The sequence below is a fragment of the Mustela nigripes genome, chromosome 18 (assembly GCF_022355385.1).
Source record: "Mustela nigripes isolate SB6536 chromosome 18, MUSNIG.SB6536, whole genome shotgun sequence".
NCBI classification, from domain to species: domain Eukaryota; kingdom Metazoa; phylum Chordata; class Mammalia; order Carnivora; family Mustelidae; genus Mustela; species Mustela nigripes.
This window is the reverse complement of record NC_081574.1, coordinates 11711103-11726083: the sequence shown is the minus strand read 5'-3', so window position 1 is coordinate 11726083 and position 14981 is coordinate 11711103.

The following is a 14981-nucleotide window of genomic DNA, read 5'->3' as shown; positions in this document are numbered from 1 at the left end:
ATTAAGTTGTACAAAGCGTGCTATAATACTTGGTGTTCTTGGTCAGTAGTCACAAACAGGAGGCTATCCACTGTGCCCATCGGAAACCAAGCTTCCCACATTCTTGTGTGTGTATGTGTGCTTGTGCACACACACCAAACAAAAGAGCAAAGAAACCTCACCACACCTGCACCAATGCAGAAGGTTAGAAATCCAAAGATCCAGATTATAATGAAAACTCCCCCACTGCCTGGCAAGGGGACCTCCCCGTGTAAACTCCCTGGTGAACTGAGCACATTTTAACACCAACGCCCACACACTCAGATGTCAATGAAGGTTAAACTCATGGCAGCATTTTGTAATTATAAAAAGTATTCAAATGCGATTATTATTGTCACAGATGTTAAGTATTTCTGAGATTTCTGCTACAAGGTAGTTGCTGAAACAGCTGACTGCCAGGAGTGCCTTTGCCCCTTAAGCCACATATCCAGGATAGTCTGCCTCCGGGTGGAGTGGGTTTTCGTGATTGATTGGATGGTTGCCCTGCATGGGCGGTAATATAACTTTATTTTTGCATTTTGAGAAATTATTTTTTTTTAAAGATTTTATTTATTTATTTGACAGACAGAGATCACAAGTAGGCAGAGAGGCAGGCAGAGAGAGAGAGAGAGAGAGGAGGAAGCAGGCTCCCTGCTGAGCAGAGAGCCCTATGTGGGGCTTAATCTCCTGGGATCATGACCTGAGCCGAAGGCAGAGGCCTTAATCCACTGAGCCACCCAGGCGCCCCACATTTTGAGAAATTATTTATAAAGGATGCTTCTTATATAGAAAGTATATAATGAGATAAAAGCACATACTTCAAATTCATGAGAGGTACAATAACGCCTTAAATACTAATAAGGGTAAAACTTTTAAAAAAAAGTCGGGTAGAGGGGAGATGTGTAAGTAAAAAATATTTTGTGAAAACAGATGGGAAATCTAAAATAGCACCCTTTTAATAATCATAATAATTATATATATATTCTCTTGTCAGATTTTGGAATGAGCATCTTTAATTAAAAGCAAACCACCACCAGTGACTCTGTTTTTATTTTTTTTTCCTTTCCTAAAAAAAAGAAAAGAAAATAAAAGAAAATTCGTTTTTTCTTTCTCCCTCCGAAAGAGGCTGTAAATACTGAGTTCCATCCAACAATTCTATTGGATTTCAATTCTTTCTGATTTTCCACTAAGTGCTCTAAGTTAGGGAAGTTTTTTGTATTTAATCTGCATATCGGTGTTTTCAACCCATTTCCTACCTTCCAATGCCATCCAATCATAATGACTTTTTAAGCTACTTAAAAGAAATTCGAAGGTTTTAAAACTTCCCCCATCCCCATCCCCATGAGAAGGCCAGAAAAGACGCCAGAATTCAGACTGAGCCATAGCTCCATCTCCTGGAAGCGCATCTCCCTAGCAGCAAGGAAAGACCAGAGGCATCAAGACATTTCTTCATTGAAGCAATCGTGCTCAGTCTGCATGTAAAGACCTTTTTGTGCCTCCCTCCCTGGTTATTCTTCACTCAGTTAGCATGAGAAGAACACATATCTTAGAAAAACTTCAGTTACCATAGGAAATGACTTAGCTCCCACACAAGAGAAAGCAAGCCCAGGGCTCTGGGAGAAATCCAGGCCATGAATGCAGTCTCCAGGCACCAGAGGGCGAGTCTACAGCCAGATGAAAGAAATCCCTTATTAACATACCAAACTCACAGATTATTTTCTTAAGTCCACGTTTTGGAACAATTCAAAACTGCATTCAGGATCACTTTACATTTTAAATATGAAATTAGAGTTTCCACAGAACACCTGGCTCCCGGTTGCTATTTTCCATACAGCCTTTTGCGACCAAACATCTGCTTTTGTATTTTCATGATAGAAAAACAAGGCTTGGTAATGCAAACTTCGCTTCTGATTTTGCATCTCGAATTTTGCATCTTGAATTCGGCATCTCTATGAAGCTTAAATGTACCTACTGGCTCACTAAAGTCACTTGAATGGTTGTAAAGTTTGAGGGGTTTGGGTTTGGTCCCCTAGGCTTTTAGGTTCTACCTCCCATCCCTCATGCTGTTATTAGTCCTTTGGAATTTAGAAGGATGTAACTTATGTTATGTGATATGGATCAAGATGTTTATTACAGATGATTCCAAAGATCTGAGTAATCAAGATAAGCGAGAAACTGAGAATTTATTATGCTTTAGTTAACGTGTTTCTCTATTTTTCCATACTGAGTACTCTTTAGAACAGGACGCCTACGTTCACTCATGCTGTGTTCTTTAAAACTGTGCTAGGGACTGAGATCAGTTTACTATATGACCATTTTATATAAATAATTTGATTTGGAAACAAAAAAAAATCTATGTAACAATTAAAAGTCAATAAACTAATGCTAGCACTCTGAGATTAATAAAATAAACTGCATATAATAAAATGAAAAATCCAGTTTATTCAATAGGATTGGGAAAATCATCCTTTGGCAGGATGATTCTTGTTAAAAAAAAAAACACAAACTAAAACCACTGTATTTTACTTAATTTTCAAGGAATTAAATATATGTAGACTACACTTAGGATGGAAATGAGCTTGACCATGATATCAACTCACTCTGATGCTTCAGAAGGAATATTTAGGGCTTCGGGATCATTGTGCTAAACACTGAACGTCCCTGTCAATTCCTACAGAAATAGAAAGTTAAATTTGTCCTGGTATCAGGATATATTCCTCTAAAAATATTTCCGGGTATCCGTTTCTGTGTTTCTATCTCTTTCTGTGTTTCTATCTCTTTTTCATAAAAGTGAAATGGGAAAAAAAAGTGTGAATCTGATTATTTCTTAGGGGCTGCACGGATTTTGGATAAATGGAAACTGGCTTCCTAGTGAAAGCATACACCTGAAGTCTCCCCATCCTGTGTGTGGCTTTGCTTGGTTCACGTGCTTCATTCAATGGCCATAAAGGAACACACATTTTAGATGAGAGTTTTCTGAGGGCTTGTTGACGATTGGCTTGCAGCCAAAGCACTTATCCTGCTATTCAGGATATATTGTAGAAAACCATATAACTGCACCTAAGAGTCTTTAATTGCTAATTGTTCCTAATAACTGTTTAGTATATAATGCAAACAATAATACATGATGTCAGTTTGAATTTCAAGGTTGTTATTCAATCCCAAGTTTCTGCTGTGTTATGTTCTCTTCCTGTGGTTAATGATGTCTGAAAAGCCCTCCGTAGAGTCCCCATCCTGGCTTGGGTACGGGGCAAGGTCTGCATTAAAAGAATAACAATTAAAAAAAAATAGAAAATAGAAGTTTGAGTAATAGCCTCCTCTGTGTCTGAGTACAATATTGAGTTCTGAATGGAATGAAATGAATGGCTACTTTTGTGCTTCCCATTACAACACACATCTCAGTAACCATTCGGAGATTAGCGGCACTACGGATTATCAGTGGAATTTGAAATCCTTTTCTCCATTTTCACCTGCATCCAGCATTCCGTTCTGCTTCGGGAATCACTTTCTCTAGGTCTTATTCTTAAAGGGCTGAGACAAGCTTTCATTACTTCTGAGGAACTCTCTCGCACAGATGCCCATTGATCCATTCTCCTTCTACTGGCTTTAGCAGGAACATGGAAGCCTTCTTGTAATAGGCAACGGAATAGATGCGATGGGGTCCGGCTCTGTCTAGCTAATAGTCTTTCAAGTACTTCTCCCTCTGTTCTGTCTGTAATTTCAGTAAGATTTCCAGCACTTGGGGCTTAAATGTCCTCTAGCCCTTTAGAAGCTGGCATCTAATTGCCTCTTCATGTTGCCAAATGACCGAGTGTTTTCTTCATTGACTTGGTTTCTGCCAGATTCTGGAATAGACAGTAAGCAGGATAAGAGAGACTGGGGAAGCATAAAACTCACTCAGAGAAGGAAGAGAGCAGATCTGGGAGTCCAGGGAGTGAGTAAGGGGAGAATACAGAAAGCCAAGAAAAAAAAAAAATTAAAAACTGTAGATTGGGCAAAGGAGCAGGGAGGGAACCAAGACTAGAATGTCAGTAGAGGGAAAAGGTCTGCTTGTGTCTGAGAAATATCTAACAGAAGTATCTATGGTTTCAATCTGTATGTGTTGATCCATGCAAAACAATGTTTCCTCCTTCCCTGCCTCCTTTGGTCACTAAAAGCACAACAGAGTATTTGGTTCATCGCTCCCATTCCACATTGCGTCTTACTACGTAAATTCTGATAGGTGACAAAATGGTCACAATCCCTCACTTTCCTTTGTCTCTGTGCCTTTTGCTTTGGGACTCAGGAGCGCTTCCCATGAGTGCATAAATGCTATTTCTCTTCCCCTTGAATCTGATCTGCCTTATGGCTTGTTTTCGCCCATACAGTGTGGTGGAAGTGATGTTAGGACTTTCTTCCATGCTTCTACTGGCCCACTTGGAATCCTGCCCAGCTGTCATATGAACAAGCCTGGCTAACCTGCTGGAGGATGAGAGACCACGTGGAGCAGAGACCATCTCTCCTAGCAGAGGAGATCGTAGACCAGCCAGCTGCCAGCCAACCTGGTTGCAGACTCAGGACGCATGAATGAATGCAATTTAACAGAGAAGAACTACCCAGCTGTGCCCAAATTCCTGACCAGTAGTAGCAAGGGTTAAATAAGTAAGTGTTAAGACACTAAGTTTTGGGGTGATTTATTATGCACCAAAGGCTAACTGTTGCAATAACCAACTTAAATTTCTTCGGTAGCTTAGTCATTTTTGCATAGTGATAAGTACATTAAGTATTAAATCTGTATTTGAAATTCACATTTTTCTTACAATCTCCTTATATAAATCTCCCAAGAACCTTATGTGAACACCTGGATATATTAATCATATTCATGATTCAAGATACAGAATGGTTTGAGAGATATTAATCTATAATTCCTACACTTAAAAAAAAATTCCATGAAAAGTATGTCTATGACACAGCATGAAGTCAATTATTCATTTATTTGTTCGATACAGAGAACCATTTTATGAAAGATAAGCCATTAGGTCTTACATCCTAACAGGTGTTTTAAGACTCAGAATTTTGGAAAATGATACACACTTGAGAGAAAGAGTTATCAATATGGAAAATCAAGACAGAGGAGTTCTAACCCTACTGAGTTTCTACCAACCCCCATTCATAAAAGAACCTAAACTTCTGAGAGAAGTATTTAGGTTGTTCATCTCCTATAATACCACGCAGATCTATTTTCATCTCATCTGCATTCTTCATAGCATCTAAATAATTTCAGGACTCAATAACTACTCAAAAAATTATCAGTTCTACCAACAACAGGCAGTCAAGCAGTTTATTCATCATCAGAAAGGCTCTTGACTCCGATGGCTCTGGTAATATACAAAGATGGTAATGACATTACCTAATTCTGTCATGCACAATTAATTTAATTTTTTCCTCTATGATTAAAATGGAAATCACTCACAACTTAGAATTGCTGTTAAATAAAAGGCTACAAATTCCACCTGAATTCCAGAAATTATACCATAAGCTTAGGAGCAGAAACTTGGTAGAGTTTCTTTCAGCTGGAAAAAAAAAAAAAAAAAAAAAAAAAAAAGGAAAAAAAATTGGTTAGTATTTTAAAAAATAAAAAAAAAAAAAAAAAAAAAAAAAAAGGTAGAAAAATTGGTTTTGAGTAGAAACAGTGATGTGCAATGGATAAAATCGTACTAAATTCCCAAAGTCTCTGCATGGCACCTAGTAAGCACCCCCACCACCACCACCACCAATGTTACTTAGTGCTAGTAGGAAGAAGGAAACATTGCTTGCAAATTCTAGTATTTTTTTTTTTTTCCGTTGTGAAGATCCAAGAGGGTCTTGGTATATCCTTCTACTTGGTAAGACTCTTAATGTGACTAGGCACTAGACATCATGAACTCCCCTCACTAAACCCTGAGCCAGCAGAAGCCAGACAGGCAATAAGCTTAAGAAAGAAAGACAAATCTGTTTAATCTGGAGCTTTATAGGATTTCCAGAGCAGATTTTACTACTTAGCACGGTTTGGCAAGCGGGATAGAACAATCCAGAGCCACGTGTGGAAGCTGACTTCCGCTGAAGCAGAGTTCACAGAGTGCCTGATGTCTTTATTTAAAGTATCTACAAACAGTACTTAGGCACACCCATTTGAAAATCTCAGAGTTAAAAATGTATTCTCAACCAGAACGCGGAATTTGGGTATTTTAAATTCAGAGTCGGGGCGATTCCTTAGGTGTTCTGATAACCCATTCGACTTCATCTAAGCCCCCTCCCTCGGGTCAAGCTCCAGCCCAGCTCATTTCAGATGCTCTCTGACTCCTGCAGAACAAACATCCTCCTTGATATAAATAGATTATTAGCTTTCTTTGTTTGCAGGTAATCAAACACTATAAGAAGTGAAAGAAATGTGCTAAAGACAGATAATCAGCTAATTAAAGTTTTCTTTCACCAAATAATAGAAGAAACTCAAAGAATATTGATTGAGGGAAAGAAATGCGGGTAAGTGAACAAGTACTTTATTGGAAATAGAACTCTCCATTTGAAGGCTATTGCTAGAACACTATCAACTTGGTTTTGGATCAGCTGTACTTCTCTCCAAATCAGAGGTAACTGAGAGTACTTTATGGAATTCTCACTCAAGTATTAATGTGAATTTTTCTGTTCTGTGCAAGTCTCCTTTGAGCTGCCATCAATTCCTCCAAGAGAGAAACCCACACATCACCTCTGTACTCCGCTAATTTCTGTATTTCACCATCTACTCCATCACTGAAAAAATAATGCCTTTCATCTACTAAACGAATTTGATGAAACTAATAACTTTACTGTTCCCACTGTCAGCCATGGGTCTTTTTAGTTGTCTGAAGTCCCGACAGCCCAGAGAAGAAGAGTAACACATTCTGATAGTTGGAAAGAAAGAGCAAAGGAAAATCAAAGTAACAACAGAGAAGTCACAGAAAAAGGGCCTGGGAGAAGGAGGTGGAGGCAGGGGAAGCTGGACACGGTGATGTGTGTATGAGTGTGGATAGATTCAGTCACCCCTGATCCTTGCTAAATAATAAGGAAACCTAAAGGAGCCCTCCCTCCTGCCACAGCAGCATTTTTCATATCGATTGCACAGTTATAATGCACAGTTATAATGGCCGCTGTATTTATATGCATGTCTAAATAATTAGTCAATCCTTTCAACAACCCTACAAGGTAGGTAGTATTGCCCCAGTCTACAGAGAAGGAAACTGAGACATAGAGCAGTTAAATGGTTGGTTAAGGTCCTGCAATTCACTCCAGGGTATCAACTCCTTTTTTTTTTTTTTTTAAGATTTTTATTTATTTATTTGACACAGAATGAGAGAGAGAGCAGCAGCAGAGGGAGAGGGAGAAGCCAACCCTCATAGGAGCAGGGAGGCCAACGCAGGACTGGATCCCAGGAATCATGGAATCATGATTCAAGCCTAAGGCAATGCTTAACCAAATGAGCCACCCAAGTGTCCCAGGGTATCCACTCTTAACTGTATTTTAAAGTCTGCATAAAAGTTACAACACATGATGAATTCAGGTAGTGGCATTTGAGTGTTTCCCATGCTTTTGACCACTCGGAGTCTATGCTACAAAGAAAACACACACATGAATGCACATACATGCACACATACGGAAGGCCCCCCCGGAAGACAACAACTTTATTATCTTAGATGGAAATGTTGTGGGTTAACATCAGAGGGCATGAGAACCATCACAAAGTAACATATGAACACTATCAGCAGATTCCATGTCATGTCACCCTAAGAAAAGGAACACTCAACATCAGGTTGAATTATGTAGAAAATTACTGGAGCAGGTAAATTTTAAAACAAAATCTTGAAAAGATTCTAGAGGTAGTAATAAAGCTAAAACTGGGGAACTGGAAGGTCACAGGTAGAAGAGAAAAATGTAGCACATATATTCGTAGGAGACATGCTCCTTCATGACCCAGCTTTCTCTCTTACTCATTCTTTAAATTTAAGTAAATAGGTTAATCCGTCTGACCCTCCGTTTCCTCATCTGTAGCATGAAAATCCACATTACAGTTAGGGTCATACTTACTTCACAGGGTTTGTCGTTGAGATTTAGTGATGGATATAAAGCCCTTAGAATCCCAGCTGGAACAGTGGCTTGGTAAAGGAAATGCCGCCATTACCAGAGGAAGAAAACCATCGGCTTGGCTTACATGGGTCGATCTTCTTCAAACATGAAATGTACTGACCCAGAAATAACTTGAAACACAAATTTATAGAGTCCTTGGAAACAAAGAACCACAAGGATCATCTCGTCCAACCACTCATCTGAGCTCTGAGTCCTTCCCTCTCATTCAACAAACATTAATGGAGCATCTTCTATTGTATGAACCAGTCTTGTCCTGGAAGCTTGGGATACAAAGGCAGTGACATCCAAATAGCTGTTGCCTTCATAGGCTTACAGTCTAGATACTTGTAAGCCACAATCAAATCCTGAAAGACTTCCTGGAGGGGGTGGATTATCTACTGAAACTTGAATGATTATGAAGGTTTTAATGAGTGAAAGTGTGTTTGAGGCTGAAGAAACAATATAACAGTGTTGTTGGGAGAGTATCTTGGAAGTGCTAAGCAACGGACAGAAGACCAGGAAATCTGAAAGGAAGTGAAAAAGGAGGAAATAGACAAAAGAGGAGACAGAGAAATTATTGGGGGTCTCTCCCTCTTCCTTTTAAGTCTCTCTAGGAATAGTGGCCATTTGTCCCACATTACTTGGGACAGGTCTAAGTTATACTTACTGTCTTGGGATAGTTGTGAAAATCACTCGTTTTACTCCCCAAAGTGTCCTGGATCGAATGATAAATGTTATGATCGCCCTACCTTTAGGGCACGCTAAAGGCTTGGGACTTGCTTACTCTAAGGTGCTCAAGTGTTTTCTGGAGATTCTAAGGTTCAACTCATAAAATAATCACTATGGGCTGTAATGTGGCAAATAAATTGGGACAGGAGTAATGGTGGATGAAAACATTCAGTGGCTCAGTTTAGATACCGGTTTGTGAAAAGGTAGATAGAAAGAATGGGCTTGAAAAATATTTACTGGATTCATGGGGCTTACTGAGTTATTAAAGAGATAGGGGAGATTAAAAAAAAATTTTTTTTTCACATTTTAGCCACTGACTATACTACTTGCCCATAGAAGAATATGAGAAATGGAACGGGTTTGGGATAAGATCCATGAGTCTGGGTTTGGATATGTGGATGAGCTGTCCATAAGACTGTTTATTCCCCGGGGCTGGACATACTGATCACACATAATCTCTATATGCCCAATAGGCAAAGGAGGTGCCCCAGCAAGTTGTAGATCTACATTAAAACGTCAACATAAGAATGCTAACCTTAGCCATGGAGGGAAGGAAATGATCCAAGTCGAGAGCAAGGTATGAGATAGAAAGATGATTCAGACCAGGTCTGAGAAATATGTATGCTTCCTAATGGAGTAAAGGGAGAGCTACCCAAGGAGAGCGAGTAGGAGAAAGGAAAATGAAGTAACATGGAAATCCAGGGTCTCAAAGAGGGAGTGGTCAAAGGTGACTATTTCTGAAAAGTCAATTGAAATGACAAAATGTGAACCAATATGCATCATGTGAGACTCTGTGTAACGCAGGGACAGACACCGTGTGGGGTGGTGTGATCCTAGGGCATAAGGTGAGGACTGGGAACACACTCAACTCTTGGAGAATGATGGTGGAGAAAAGGACAGTATTTGCAGGGAGCCATGGGTCAAGTGAAGACCTTCTAAAAGATAAGATGTTCATGTTTAAGTGCTAATGGGAGAAGCTTCTGGAAAGGGAAAAGCTGAAGATGTAGAGGAAATGGGACCATGGAGAGTGCTGATTCACTGAGACAGCTGGGTGCACGGAGAACGGGAGAACCCTTGACCCCTGGAGCACTGCCTCCTGCGCTGTAACAGAAGAGAAGAAAGAAAGAGCAGGTACTAAAGCATTAGGCTTATGTACTTGGTGTTTGGAATTTGAGATAGTTTTTCATTCATCTCCACTCCCAGGAAGATTGCTATCTCCTGAAGCAGAATAATTGGTCACAAGAAATAAAACCATCACAATGATGTCACTTTGAGTGTCAGAAAGGGGCTGAGTGCATAGATAGAGCCTAATAGAGCCCGTGTCGAACTGTCAGCAACTGGAGGGTAGGTGTTTCATGCCACCCAGCTTTCAGTTCCCCTGAGGATCTAGCTCAACGTCCTGCACATGGTGGGGCCTGAAAAGTTTGGTGAGATGTGCTAGCCTCCCGTTAATCAACATTCAGGGTTCATAGGATCCCAGAAGTTCCAAAGATCAGAATAGAATTCTTGGAGCAACCAAGCAATTTACAAAGGGTTGGCGGGGATCCTTGGGCCTGGGTCTTCCAGCTCTACACCAACCAGGCTCGGTTCCCAAAGCACTCCGCTCTGCCCTCAAAGACCTTGAACATACCATCCCTAGCTGTCATCTTACACCACAATGTCCTGTTTGCCTGCCCCTCACACTTTCCTGTCAGCAGACTGAGCACCTGGAAAGCAGGGACTTTCCCTGGTGCCATCAATAATATTCATAATTACAACGACCTAATTTAATTCTCTCAACAAGATTATAGGTACTAAATTATCCCCAGTAAACCCTTGACAACACTAAGACTCTTACAAAGAGATCAAGTAACTTGCCTAAATTCACACAACTTAGGAATGTTTGAATTCTAGGCCAGGGTTGACTTCAAATTTTGTTGGTCCCAGTTAATTACCAGCCCTTCCTTGTGGTAGCCTTTTGTCGGCTTATTTTTTTTTTTTTTTCTTTCTTTCTTGTTTGTTTGTTTCCCATCATCTGGTAAGTTCAATACCAAGCATAGTGTCTGGCACAAAATTGACATGTGACATTAACACGTACGTATTAAACAACACCCAGATGAAAGACATTCAAGTCAGACTCTACCCTGGTCCTCGCTAAGCTGTGATGTCCTCTCCCACAGACAACACGCACCAAGGACCCCAAACTGTACCATTTTAAACATTTTAAAAAATCGGATCAAACTAGATTTCTTTCTACAGTGACACATGTTTGGTAGAGATGGATCTTTTCAGGTAACATCCTAGGAATCGATTTTAAAGAGCTAGGTTTTTATACTCAGTGACATGAAAAAGATAAAGTAAAAAAGCACCCACCCCAGCCTCCTTGGTATTCCTTCCACTGCTGATACTGATAGCAAAACCCAAGCCCTTGGTGGTAATAATTCCCAATAATAGAATGCATAGCCAAAGCTTAAAAAAAAAAAGCCTTTTCTTAAAAATGAGAGAGAGGAAAGAGAGAGCGAGATACTGAAATATCACTGCATGATCTTTGAGTTTATTTCACACCTCTCTCCACTTAATTTATGAAGAGAAAAATTACTGAGATAGATATAAGTTGGCAGTTGTGATCATTAACAGCGAGCTATTGCCCATGGGTATGTAATAAAATGTAGTACATATTGATTCCTTTTAACGCTAACTATTCTGAGGTTGTGATTGAAAATTACTGTTGAATTGCAGATAACGCTAGCTGTGCTCCACAAACGATAAATATTGTGAACGGGTTATAAAAGCAGTTAAGGTATTATTATGTTTGTGTCATTAGATTTACTTTACTGACATCAACAGTTCAAAACAACACACATTTATATGTAATTTAAGTACTATCTATTCAACTTACTTTAACAAATAGCACCATACAGGCAGTACGGTATGCAAATGCAAGAATGCAGGCCTCTTTCAACTTGACAGAGCAGCCCTGCTCCCCTGTTAAACTACTCTTCCTATCATTCAGGTGGCACACTTTCAAAATTAACTTCATTGTATGTTAGAGGATTGGTCCTCTAAAGGGGAGGGGGCGGTGGAGAGAGAGAGGAAGAAAGAAAGCAAGCAAGCAAAAAGAAGGATAAAAGAAAGGTAGGTTTATTGCCTTATTGCCTACTGGGAAACAGACTGAATAAATTCAAAGTCAAGCATCAAAATGCTTCCAAGTGGGCACTGTCTGTTTGGGCACATCTGTTTCCTAGGCAGCCTCAGTTGTAACGGGATGGCCTATGGGAGACTCTCAGTGGAGTTATTTTAATGGGAAAACTCTGGGACAGTGTCCATGTCAACCTGCCACACCCTGTGAGGTTCTGGGGCCAACTTGGTTGTGGATAGCATCTCTTCTAGGAAGATTTCATATTCTTTCAGACCAGCCTTTATGAATGTGTACAAAGATATCACATTCTCACGTGCACAAAGGGAATGAGAAAGACTTCGTTAGTGTTTCTTTAAAGGCCAGCCTACATTCTTAGCTCAAGTGTAACCCTTCAACTACAGAGAGATGCATTTTTGTTCATTTGATGGCACCTGACATACTATCTTGGTCCCCTTCTTTCTTCTGGGTGAGATTTGTCACAGGATGATTTGGGAGCCCAAATCAACTTCTTGTCCTTGAGCAGCCTGTCATGGGGTAGCTTGGGTACGTCCTAAGCTGGATTACTCCATGTGCCATGCATATGGCGTATCAGACCGTGAGGACGGCAGACAATTTAACGTGCTATAGCCTTCTTCATCTGAGCAGGGGAATTGATGATGAACATCTCCCTCAGGGAGAAAATACACACATTTTCTCCTACAAAACCCCTCACTTCTCTTAGAGCTTGGCTTTTCAAAACGCAGAAGTGGAAATTTGGGCTCTTATGAACGCACGCAAATGGTAATGTGTGGATATAATCCATAATTAAAACTCTTTAAAAGGAAATGCTGGGAAATGATGAACAACATTTGCATAGATAGAATAGCAACACTGATGTATTTTTCCAGTCAGAAAGAAGGGACTCTACTGAAATAGTCAAGAATGCAAATAAAAGCCCCACAAGGGCAAGATGTGGGCTTGTGCTCTTCCCAGCTGATCCTCTGATGGCCAGCATTGGACAGAGTGCCAAACACACAGCAGATACGGAAGAAATATAGCCGTGTTTTCTAATTTTAGAGAGAGGAAAATCTCTCCGCATTAAAGAATTATTGTCTTTTGTGGATGAACTTTGTTCTTTATGGGTATTACTGCAAAAGCTAAATGGTAGTATGGAACTCCTCTGAGTTGGGTGCACATGTATTTTGACATACGGCTCACGGCTATGGTTGTCAACTTGAGAATCTCCCATTGGCTGCTTCCTTCCTAGCGCCATGTTTTTCCTAAACAAGAATTACTCAATCCCCATTTGCTCTCTGTCAGCTGTTCCATGCTGCTTGACTTTTGAGCTAATGCTGGCTTTCCCACACTATTTCAGAGTATATTCACTATGTCCTGGAAGCATTTCTTTTGTCCCTATTCAGTCAGAATGCCCATCTTCTGTTGCCCACTTGGAAATTGCTTTGATAACCTGCTGTCAGCCATTCTCTTTATACAACCAACCTATTGAAACTGAATTACCATAAGTATGACTTTCCTACTAGTTTACTGACAGTGCTCTGGGCCCTCATTAATGCAGATCATTTTGCCATTTAATTTAAATATAGCATACAGGGAGAATTGCCTAGGAACTGGCTATCATATCAACGACAGGCCTGACCATGGCTCAAAGAAGTAGAATCCTCTGCAGTCTGCCATGCCATGAGTTCTCAATTAGAATTTCATGGAAGAAACCGGAATGGGTCCTACCATAGCCAGTCCCTCCTTTTCTCTCTGCTGGTGTTTTCCCACATATTTTACTGTCTGCAAAGCCCTTCTGACCCCGCTCACCTTAATGTCCAACAGAGGAAAAGAGGGACCTGAAGCTTGTAAACTCTCATCATTACGGCTGGTTCTCTAATTGGTCTTCAGTCAGTCTTCACCTCCCCTAGCTTCTACCATTCCAAGAAGGGAGCAAAATAATCTTCATAGCCCTTCAATGGTAAAAGTACTCAGCCTGTGCAAATAGCTTATGACAATCATTTTCCTTCTATCTCTATTCATTCAGCTATCTATAGATCTTACTTTTACCTACTTACTTACTTTTTAGTGCTATAGTAGATGCCAGGTGGGGAAAAGGGTCTTAGGATAACATTTAATACTTTAAAAATGATATTTAAGTAGATGCAAAATATAGAAAAAGACACAGAGAAACGAATGGTGCAGCAATGGGACGGGGATTCTGCTGGGAGTTGGGGGAGAAAAGAATTAGAACGGAGGAGGTAAAAGCATATCCTTGTTTCTCTTCCACAATCACCTGCTAACCTGAAACAACAGCCTTCTCGTCTTCTTAAGAGGTTAAAGGTGAAAAGAAAAAGAAAACAAAGATGATCTTGCCCTTTGCAAGTGGGAAAAGTGTGAAATCAAAGAATACGGATGTCCCTCCTCAAGAAATTTACATGAAATTTAACACACTAAACAACAACAACAAAAAGTTAAAAAGACAAAACCATGATTACCTAGCGTTAGTGGAGAATGCCATTCAACATAAAAACTATTCACATAATTGAAGGTAAGCTTCTTTAAGCACAATCATTCTTCTCCTTTTAACTGCCTGTGATGGAAACCTTCTTAAAGTGCAGGGACATGTCCCAATCTTCTTAAGCAGAGAACACTGAACATAATTTAACCTTTCCTTGCTGCCCTAGGGTTATCACTATGGACATCAGCTACTGCATTTTGCTGGAATATGATGATGCCCTCGGGGACTGCCGAGTGCACATACAACTGTCCAACTTGACACAAAGTGAGTCCAGACTCCTGATCTTTAAGAATTTTAATTTGATTTCATTTTTTTAAAATTATTTCAGACTTTTAGATATTATTTGCTAGCATTATCAGATGGAATCTACCTGCAGAAATGTCCTCCATCTGCAATTGGCTGTGGATGGTAACCGTATCATCAGACTGTGTGTGTGCGTATGAACTTACACACACATAACACATACAATGTGTATTTATAACACATCTATATTTACAAAAA